This window comes from Falco peregrinus, chromosome 9 (assembly GCF_023634155.1).
Source record: "Falco peregrinus isolate bFalPer1 chromosome 9, bFalPer1.pri, whole genome shotgun sequence".
NCBI lineage: Eukaryota > Metazoa > Chordata > Aves > Falconiformes > Falconidae > Falco > Falco peregrinus.
In genome coordinates, this window is record NC_073729.1 from 25,944,639 (window position 1) to 25,955,362 (window position 10,724).

General features: G+C 44.5%; 1 protein-coding gene across 3 annotated transcripts in view; it reads right to left on the reverse strand.

Moving 5' to 3' along the window:
• OSBPL2 (oxysterol binding protein like 2) overlaps positions 1 to 7,584 on the reverse strand; it is a 39,211-nt gene extending 31,627 nt beyond the window's left edge. Inside the window, exons 1-2 of one of the 3 annotated variants that reach the window (XM_055813276.1) lie at positions 7,438 to 7,579; positions 6,525 to 6,621 (exon numbers count right to left, since the gene is read on the reverse strand). The gene's annotated coding sequence lies outside the window, so the exon portion shown is untranslated. Of the gene's footprint in view, positions 1 to 6,524; positions 6,622 to 7,122; positions 7,142 to 7,437 lie in introns of those variants that run through there. The other 2 variants (XM_055813278.1, XM_055813277.1) reach the window with 2 other exon arrangements.
• Positions 7,585 to 10,724: the final 3,140 nt, after the last annotated feature.

Consider the following 10,724-nt stretch of genomic DNA (forward strand, 5'->3'; position numbering starts at 1 on the left):
ATTTAACAGAAATACTATTGACAGAATTTAAAGTTAGCTCAATACAAGGCAAAAGTCATTCTAAGCTCTCTCTGTTTAATCCCTTTAACAGCATATGTTAACAAAGAGCAACATTTCATTAGTTTGGGAAGCACCTTCTGTCCAGAAAGAGACTCCAAAAGAGTCAGTGGAAGATCAAATATACACACCCTTCATATTACCACTAAAAATAATATATAAGTTAAAAGAAGAACAGAAACCTCAACAGTCTACAGCATGACTGGTGGAGTAAGAGCCAATCCCATCTTTCCTTGAGTTGCCAGCTGAAATAAAACATAGGTGTAGTACTTCAAGGGGCAAAAATAAATAGCTTGAACTACAGGATAAATATTAATGTGGTTTTGCTTCATACACTTCTCCTGAAAGCATAAAACTGCAGTGTTTCATCTCTAAATATTCAGCAAGGATGAATCTTAATTGAGTCATGAAATTAGGTTACCAACAACACTGAATCTAAAATGTCTATAAAAATTAGCCAAGAAGTCAATTTAATTGGCAATTTAGATACCTGCTATAATTATTATGCACTTAAAATCTCTTCAACCAGAGAACAGCTACACAGATGGCAGAATCCAGATTTTATTTACCAAGTTAGATTTGTTTCTTACTCGAAAGTTTGAATAGAATAGCATCTTCCACCAAGATGTCTTGGCAAAAGGAAACTCACTCTGCACCCACAGTAAGAGAAGTGCAACTTCCATCTCAAGCGTCATAAAGCACAGCAAGGCTGAGTGAAGAGCATCAGCTGAAGACCTGGCCCACTGTCACTTTTCCATCTCTTTGAAGACTGCAGCTACCCCTATTACAGGCCTTAATGTAGCAAGGAGTTATTAAATGCCCTGGGGACAGCTGAGTACCCATACTGGGTCCTGCTGGGATGGCGCTAATTTCCTTTCTAGCAGCCCATATGGTGCCGTGCTTTGGACTGGTGACCAAAGCAGTGTTAATAACACACACCCATGTTTTACTGCTGAAGAGTGCTCACACAGCATCAAGGCTTTCTCCCTTTCTCACTCTGCCACCGCAGCGAGTAGGCCAGGGGTGGGAGGCAACGCAGTCGGGACCGCTGATCCCAGCTGACAGAAGGGATATTCCCTATTATATACCGTCACACTCAACAATAAAACTGGAAGGGAGTTTTGGAGGGGTTGCAGTTGCTTGGGGACTGGCTGGACACGGGTCAGCTGATAGCTTTTGCATGTCTTGTTTTTCTTTATTTCTATTTGGCTTTTTGACCTGCCTTTAATCATTGAACTGTCTCTAACTCCAAGTTTTCCTGCTTTCACCCTTGAGATTCTTTCCCACATCCCCCAGAGAGGGGAAGCTGCGTGGGGCTCAGCTGCCTGCTGGGGTCAACCCATAACAGAACCAAGGCACCAAAGCATCCTAAGCTGATAGTTTAGCTGAACTTATTTTTAAAGCGCTTGAAACAATGGTGGCAGCAAACTGAACAACTGAAAGTTTAGCTTTGAACATGAGCCAAACAGATTTATGGCAGGAAAAATCACATTCTGTTCTCTCAGAAATACAGATTTTGGTGATGTTTCACAGGAATTAGAGCCAACTGAAACGCTAGAAATCTGGCTACACAGTTTGTTTCTGCATCAGAACAAGCCACAATAATTGTCCCACACACTAAGTATTACCCCCGGAACAAAGCTACAGTGCTGATATCAGAAGTATTATTTATTGAAGATAAAAATTGTAAAGATGAAACTGGACAGAAAATACCTTCACAGTATAGTGCTCAATTACCTATGGAACTGATGGCTATCCCTAGTTTCACTTCAGCCAAAAATTCTGTTCTACAGCCAAGGATACCAGCTCGCAGAACTTCTACCAAACCTAACAAACAAACAAAAAGACCAAGGAAACTTGATTTCAGCAGGTTATTATTTTCTGATGCAAAACACTTCACTGAAATTACCACACAATTCTGTAAATGTTCTCTTTTCTTAACAGTACATCAATATTTGAGACATTTTTCCACCTGAGAGCATCTGGTACAGCATTCTTTGGACTTTGTAGCCTTCCCTTGAAAACTGTTTGATTGCCCACAACTGTAAAAGAACAAAAAATTCTGTTTTATATGACTTCTCCACCCACGGTGCATAATGCTACGTTTGATCACGACTGATAAACCAGCTCATTTCTAGGCACACTGTTTAAAAAAAAAAAGTAATTCAATACTGTATTGTAAGACTAGTTACTTCTTAGTTGTTCCCTGAGGATTTGTTTTATCTTGTGTTTAAGAGTCAAGGTGGGAAGCAATCAGTAACTCCAAGAACACTGGCTCTGGACACAAGTGTCAGTAGATACATAATTAAGCATTTACGAACACTTATCTTTAAGCCAAACCTTACTTAGAAGGTAAAATTAAGTATGGTTGAGTATTTCTCATCATAATGTAGCCACCCTTACAAATTGATCATGTAAGTTCATGCACGTGAAGACAAATAAAGCATGTAACACCCCTGGAGAAAACCCCTAGAACAGTAAAAATAGTTACAGGTTTAAGTTTACAGATTTTCCTACTCAAAGGCACTTCTTAAGTTTTGTCTCTGTAGACTGTTCTCTTTAGGCAGGTGTAGTTTTACATTTATTCTGTTCAAGGTATCCTAGAAATCGCTTTCATGGACTCTCAAACAATGATGATAACAATCATATTGCAAATAAAGCAAGAGGACAACAGCTGACTAACCTAGTGCAAAGCCCTGCAGCATAAGACGCTGTATTTTTATACCAATTCCTCACACACTTGAATTCTCGAGCACGAGCTCATGCATACAGCTAGCAGACTATTGAGGTCATTCTAAAGCTTTTGCAAATTTATGGTAAGTCAGAGTTTCTGCTATGGTTGAATTTCCTTTAAAGCTACATGTGTAGCTTTATCCATGTATCATGGATTCCAGTATAAGGGTGTTACTGTGTTTGCTGTTGTCAGGAAATTTGGGAGGGGAAAAAAAACCCTAGAACCAAAAAACACTGACTTCTCAAGACAGGACAAATAATTCCATTTAGAGTTCAGTTTTAATAAAGAATCCACCTAGCTATGTGCTCAGTAACATTAACCCACTTGGATAATAAAATGGTTGCACAGCACTTCAAACTATGTTTAAGACAAAATAAGACCATGTAAATAAAGTTATTTGCATGCCTGAAGACAGAAGGCATTTTTGTTTCACTATTAAATAACCCTTCAAGAGTTTCACTTATCTGTACAAAACCTAGAGAGAACACCTGTATGGGGCAGTTGTTCTGTTCTTCTAAGAAAGTTCTCATTTCATCCAGTAAACAAACATGCTGCTAAATGGACCATTCTAAACAGGCAAGTGAGTTAACTTCTTTGTAGCCTTAGCATGTACAAGTTTTTATAATTGAGTTATTAAAAGGATTCTCGTTCTCACTTGATTGCACTGAGACATTGTAGGGAAGAGAGGCTACATCAGCCTCTGCCACCTCAGTGGCCAGAGCTGGTTTGGCCTAGAGTAATGGGAACCACAGACACCTCAGAATTCAAACACTTACCGTCTTCAAACTTTCCACATCATCATTACTTTGAACTACCACTAGAATCAAAACCCAATGAAATATATTAATGGATTCTTTTGGGAGCCCTAAAAAAAAAAAAAAAGCCACCCACAAAAAACTCCAGAGAGTAAAAATAATGCTAGCAAAAATATAATGAAGTTACCATTCAGAAAAACACATTTCCTGACAAGCATCATAAGCATGCAAACTGCTTTGTAATACCCCAGAGGTTCATAGCATCCCAACAGCCACAAGCCTCGTCTCATCTAGAACTAAACAGCAAAGGAATCAAACTCAAACAGGAATGCCACAGGTCAAGGCTTCCATTCAGTCTAACGCCAAGCACAGATATTACGTGTCCAACAGAGCAATATACAGTTTAAGGTTTGGACCATAAAACCAAGAGGGCCAAGATTAAAGGGTCTAGACGTTATTTCTTCAGCTGCAGGGACAATTCACCTTTTGTGCACCTTCCCACTGGATTTATAAACAACCACAGGAAGACAGCCCTGTCCAGCCTCCTGCATTTTCTGAATGGAGGGCTGCTGTAATTTACTAAAAATCTGTCTCATTAAATTATGTGCGTAATAAAATATACTGAAGTAATCTAAAGGATCTGTCTAGACCAGCAAATGAATTTCCAATTGTAAGTGTATTAAAAACATAATAATAAAATGAAGTTTAAGTAAGCTTAGTCTATTCTTGTAACTTACTGATCCTGAAAATTAAGACATTATCTTTGTGCACTGAATGAACAATAAATTTCTGAAGAGTATAACTGAAAGTAATGGTAAGCCACATATGACACATTCTAATTGCTTACTGCTCTCATGCAACATGCTATTATAAGCCTTTAAGAATACAAAGTAAATAATTACATCATCATACATTCTTCTGCATAGTAATTATCAAGAATTCAAGGACTGAGATAATGTATTCTTTAATTCCAAGTTCTATAGTGGTCTACTCCATAAAATAATAAAACCCATAAAATAATTGATGTAACGTATAACCTGTATTTTTTTGCAACAGGAAACATCAAAATCTCGTATCTTCCAAAGTGGCAGAACTTGTCCATTCTCTCACTTTCCAATTTATTCTGCTAAGTGAAGATGCCCCTGTGATCAGTTACATATTCCAACTCAGCAAAAGTATTCAAGACGTTAAGCTCTCTGTATTTAACGCATATTCTTTGAGCTTCTGATTTTGTGCATTTCTTCCAAAAAATGTAAGAGAACCAAACATTGCAGTTATTTCACGGAGACCAGACTAAACACTAAGTATTTTAAAAACATCGTATTAGCATGAAATACAGACATTTTTTGCATCTTCGTGACTCAGGTGACAAAACTGATGCTGAGTGAAAGACTAGAAAACGCCAACTACTGAACAAAAGTTCTAGTTATCAAGTAGCATGGTGTAATATTGCATCGTTCAAGGACAAGTTACTTCAAATACCAAAGTGAATGAATTATCTGCTTAAAAATTCAGCATACCTGCATGCGAAACTCGCTTCCAAACAACAGCAACAACAACAAAAAAGAGAATCATCTGACTGGCACTACAAACAGTGATCTAAAAATATAGCCTTATCAAAGCAAAAAAGCCTGACTGGTATGTTTTCCAGCCAACATTAAAATAACAGAAAGCTAAGCTTTCCACCTTTGTTCTAGGTCAGCATGTGTGAAGTTTACACAGTAGAATTCACAAGAAGAAAGACTGAAAGAAATACCAGTTTCAATCACAAGTCCTGTCAGCTTAAGCTAGTATGGATCATAGAAAGCAGTAACAGTATTAAAATACATTTAAAGAAACCATCCAACAGTGAAAATCACCCTCCATGATCAGTCACCAAATCACGTACATTTGCAGACAAGTTAGCAAACAACCAACTACCTGTACCACACTGTTTTTCAGTATTGCATCACCTGAAACCTTTAACTGATCTAGCCTTCAACTACTCGCATAGAGGCACTTCAACAACTAGGCACAGAGTTTGCTGTCTAATCATCATTTTCTACTTTGAATTTTTGTCTTCTGTATAGAAGATCATATTGGCATGGCTGAAAAGCTAGTTTTGGAGAAAAATGGCATATTTATTCCTGGACAGCAGATGTCTCAGTGTTTCCTTTCAAGCACTCCCTGAAGTTAGAGGTGCTGTTGGTTCAGGAAAGCAACATTAAGATCGCTCCTGATCTTATCCTAGATTGCCCTCAACTTTCTGTCACGTGGTCAAACATTTGTATGACTTGACAACTATTTTAAGAAAAGCCATGTTTACAGTAACTGAAAACCCAGGGGGTTAGTTAGGGGAAAATCACCACTCAGAATATCATGCTTCCATGCCAGTTTAGCCAGTTCTCCTACTTCCATCCCACGGCGCAGTGCTTTATGCTTGGAAGTTACCCAAGTCACTGCTTCCAGAAATTGCCCTGAGGTTTGTGAGGTCCCAGAGCACAGTGGTATAAAGTCTGTTAAGCTGACATATATGTGGTTGTCCCCAGATGTTAACATGAACGTGGAGTTACAGAACTTTGGAATGTTAAGTTAGAATGGAACAGATTTATTTTTTCTTGCACACACAAGCTTTGAAAAAGGCAACACTATGAGAAGAGTAGTACAGTAAGGCTAATCTACACTACAGATCTGATGCCTCGTTTTTACTTTTCCTTTTTGAAATCATATATGATGGCTATATATTTTGAGAACATTCACAGTAAATGAAAGCAATATCTGCTTGCATTCAACATGCTTTGGCAGATACTTCTGAGAGGAAACACAAGGCTATGGCAGACATCGAAAACAGAAGGCAATTTTGAACCCGCATCTGAAATTCTGGCCTGCAAGTGCTGCAGCGTAACAAACCACTTCCAAAAGAAGTCCTGAATCCAAACATACAGACAGCACAGACATGACTAATACCCAAATTTAAAAAATGGCAACATAATTTATACCTTTGTTACCATGCAGAAGTTCTGGTGGCATGTTATTTAAAAAAAAGCCTTTTTTCCTGCTATTTTTCCCATCTTGCTTGTCTCCCTTTCAGGAGCTCTGTAAGAGAAACATTGAGTAGGTAACTGAAGAATAAATAAAATTTAAAAAAAGCCAAACTCAAATAAATCCTAACTGCGCACTGCACCTCAGCTGTAGCCTAAGGGCCCCTTGAGGCTCATCGCGCCGGAGCTGAGCTCAACACATTCACCTCGGGAAGCGGGTGTCAGCAGAGCCCCTTGCTGAAGCACCCAGCTCCAAAATCCATCAGGAGATGGGATGAACCCAGAAGAATCCCTGCACCGGGATAACAGCGCTCCGCCGGCCCGCGCCCCGCGCTGTGCACCGCGGCGTCCTTCACCCCCGCCCCCGGGCCGGCCCGCAGGGAAGGGCCCTGCGCCTGAGAGGGCGGCTGTGCCCCCCGGCCCGGGCACCCCCAGCGCTGCCGCCCCCGCCGCCCCCGGGCCGGGGCACATCACTGCCACCCAACGCGCTCCCGGCTCAGCAGCGCGGGCCTGCAGCTCTCAGCGCCCTGAGAAAGCGAGCGTGCGGGTCACGAACCCCGCGTCCGCCGGGGAAGAGAGCGCAGCGCCGGGCGAGCCGCGCTGCCCCGGCCCGCTGACGGCCGGTGCCCCGCCGGGTCCCCCGCCGCGCTCCCGCCGGCGCTGAGGAGAGCCGTAGCGGCCCACCTGGGAGGGACCCCCGCGCCGGGCTGGGCCGCACCAGGCCCGGGCGGGGCTGGGGGAGGCGCTGCCGCCCTTCCCTCAGCGGGGCGCCGCTGCGGCAGGTGGGGGAAGCCGAGCCCCCTGAGGGGAGCGGCTCGGCGGGGAGGGCCGAGCGGGGCGGCGCGCCCCGGGGCAGACACGGCGGCATTACCTGGCACCGCGCTCCCGCGACGGCCCCGCCGCAACACCCCCCCGCCCGGCACCGCTGACACCGAGGCGGAAGTGCGGCCTTCGCCGCGGCGGAGTGACGCGCCGCTGCGCCAATCGTAGAGCGCGGCCGCGCCCCGCCGTCGCCGAAGCGACGAACCAGCTCCCCACCCACTCGCCCGGAGGCGGGGCGGATGCTAATTAGGAGCCGAACCTCAACGGCCCGGGACGCACTACTGCTGTGGCCAGCGCTGGCCAATAGCGCGCTGGGGGGCGGGACTATGCAAATATAGGCGGCACCGGGATCCCCCGCTGCTCTGTGGGGCCTCACCTGGCGCTTTCAGACGGGACGGTGTAGTCCCCGCTACACCGATGGATACGATCGTACTGTAGCCACTACGGGCTCTTGCGCTGTGAGGAGCCCTTATACTGTAAATTGGCTTCGGAGCGTGAGCTTGGCTCACCATAACCTTTGTAGCACGAAATGTCCTCCTGGCCGCGGGGAGAGGAGAAGTGCTCTCCTGCATGTCGGTGCTTGTCTCAGCGCGGGGCTGCGGCTCGGGGCGGGGCCGAGCTGTGCAGCGGCACGAATTCAGCCCAGGGATTTTTAGTTGTGGGGTTTGGGGGCTTTTTTGTTTGGTTGGGTTTTTTTTATGTTGTCGCAATCTTTGGGACGTGTCACCCGCTGGCCACGGGCCGCAGCAGTTCGCTTTTCAGGCCATGCCTTTCACCCAGCTACCTGCGGCAGCCCGGGTCCCTCCCGCGGCCGGCGCCGCTGCGCTGGGCGGGTTGGGGAACGCCTGCAAAGCCCGGTGAAAGGGCCAGCAAAGCCATGGGCTGGCAGCTGCCGGGTTAGCGCCCTGGCCTGCTGGGAGAGAAGCTGCCAGGTGCCTCTATTTCTCTCGCCCTGGACTTGCATTTGCTCATACACGGCAGGTGACCAGAGGCAAGTTTGTAATGACCCGTTCAGAGACGTTCCTGGCATGCTGGAGCGGTCGGGACTGTTTGCAAGTATCAAAACTGTGAGTCAGGAGTTGAAAATTAATTTGACTTATTTCTCTCAGATTACACCCGTCCCGCTCTTTAGTAATTTCAGAGTCTGCAAGGTGTTTTCCTTCACATACACTTACACTTCTTCCATGATCAGAGGTTTGAAACTGTTCTCTACTGAAATGTCCTGTTTCCTTCTCTCCCTTTTCATATCTGCAAGCTAAGAATCAAATGAAGTCTCAGTGGATCCAGCAACCACTTTAAAAGGAGAAAAAAAATAAGAAAATAGATTGTAAAGCATGCACAGGGTGAGGTGCTTCGGGAGATTGGCCACGGCAGTGACAAGCGCCCATCCTGAGGGTGAAGTTTGGGTGACATCTCATACAGTAAGAAAAAACAACCCAGTGATACCATCGCTGAGGAAGACCTTGTCCTCTTAAGCAGGGAATTGTGTGGCATGCCAGGAGGGTCCAGTGCAAGAATGAAGGAAAACCATTCTGGAGTGAGGAGCTGGGTTCTGAATAATGGTTGGGAGTAAAGGAGGGAGATGAGTCACAGAAATATTTCCCCTCAAAGTTATTTTCTCCTGCCATTGATACACTTCTCCATGCAAAGCAAATAAAGGAATTAGCATGTTAATTCTGTAGTATGGAACTTGTTCATCAGAGGTGGATGCAAATTGTTTTTGACAGGGGAATGGCTGCAGGCCAGTGGGGGAAATCATGGATACACTGGACCTCTGCCACCAGAACAACAGCAGGGATGGACCCGTCCTGGGGGTGGCTGCATCTCCAGGGGGTAACCCAGGTTTTGGCAGCACACAAGGGTTCCTGCTACAGACCAGAGTCCAGCTGCAGGCGTAGCGCCAGGGACACCCATTTCATTACTGGTTATCTGCTGCAGGCACCAAAGCAGCCTTGCGAGGAAGGGTGGTGGTCACAGGTAGCAATGACGGCAAAGGGTCACATCGTGATGGGGTTTATTCCTCCCTTGTATAAAGCCTGTTTTCAGAGGCATAGCGGCAAAAATATGAACCACTCCTTTGCTGCATGGCTCCCTCCTGCCCTCCCCAAACAGTTTACCTGGCACACTGTCTGTTGATTCTGGAGTATTACTCACCCCTAAATGAGCTGACAGCTCCTGGCCATCAGCCACACGCTGACAATATACAAGAACAAATTAACAATTGTAATACTTCTTGGTTTGGCACAAATGTAAGGTTTTAAATGAAATCTCCACTGAGAATTTCTCACACGGATTGGGATTTTGGGGTGGGCACAGCTGGCTCTGAGGATGTCTGTCAGTCTTTCTGGATCCAGTCTTGCTAAACCCACGTGTTATTTTGCCCCTGCATTCACCCAGGTGAAGTTGCAAGGCAGGTGCTGTTTGCCTCATCTTTAGGCAATACAAATATTTGGGAGTAGAGGATTATTTGTATCACTCCAGATCTGGTTTTAAGATTTTCCTGATTTGCCTAGAAGAGTGATGTTTTTTTTCCCCAGTAAGCCCTAATTCAGCAACCCACTTCTGGACTGCTCAACATTATAGGCTCAACATGAAGCACAGAATTATTTCTACTGCAGCTTTTAAGCGAAGGCCCACAAAGAGAAAGTAAGCATACATTTAAATTATTTGCTGACTAAACAGGCCTTTGTTTAAAAAAACCTGGCAGAGTTCTCCAAAAGGATGGTAGAAAGAGAAATCCACTGGTTAGATGACCAAGGAATACTGAACTTGTGTAGCTTTTTCAGTCTTAATGTGAGGCACGCGCATTCTGAGCCTGCCATAAAATCCTTCTCCCAGGCTAATCTCTCCACGGGCTAAATGCCCATGCTTAGCAAAAACAAGGCTAGTTGACAATTTCTTCCTTTATTAACTATGCAAGGACACTCTCGAGCAATCTAAAATCACAAAACCTCAAAACTGGACAGGGAGAAGAATCTAGCTCCGTATTTGTCTCCCTCCTGTGTTGGCAATGAGGGGACAGAGCAGTTACCTTTTCAAGGAGATGGCATGGAAAAATTTGCCTTACTGGCAAAAGTTTTGCAACCTTAAAAGTAATTAAAACAGGGTTTTACAGTGGAAAGTATTGAGCAACTGTCTCAGGCATAGGTGTAACCGTCAGCTCCACCTATAATAAACCCAACCATTTCCCTCCTGCAGAACAACACAATCTGCTTAGAAAACTAATCCAAGAAAACCTTGTCACTGCAGCAGATTTACAAAACCTAAATTGCGACAGAATAAGGAAGGGCAAAATGGAAAAGCAAAACACATTGATCCTGTGATCTAGAGATAATG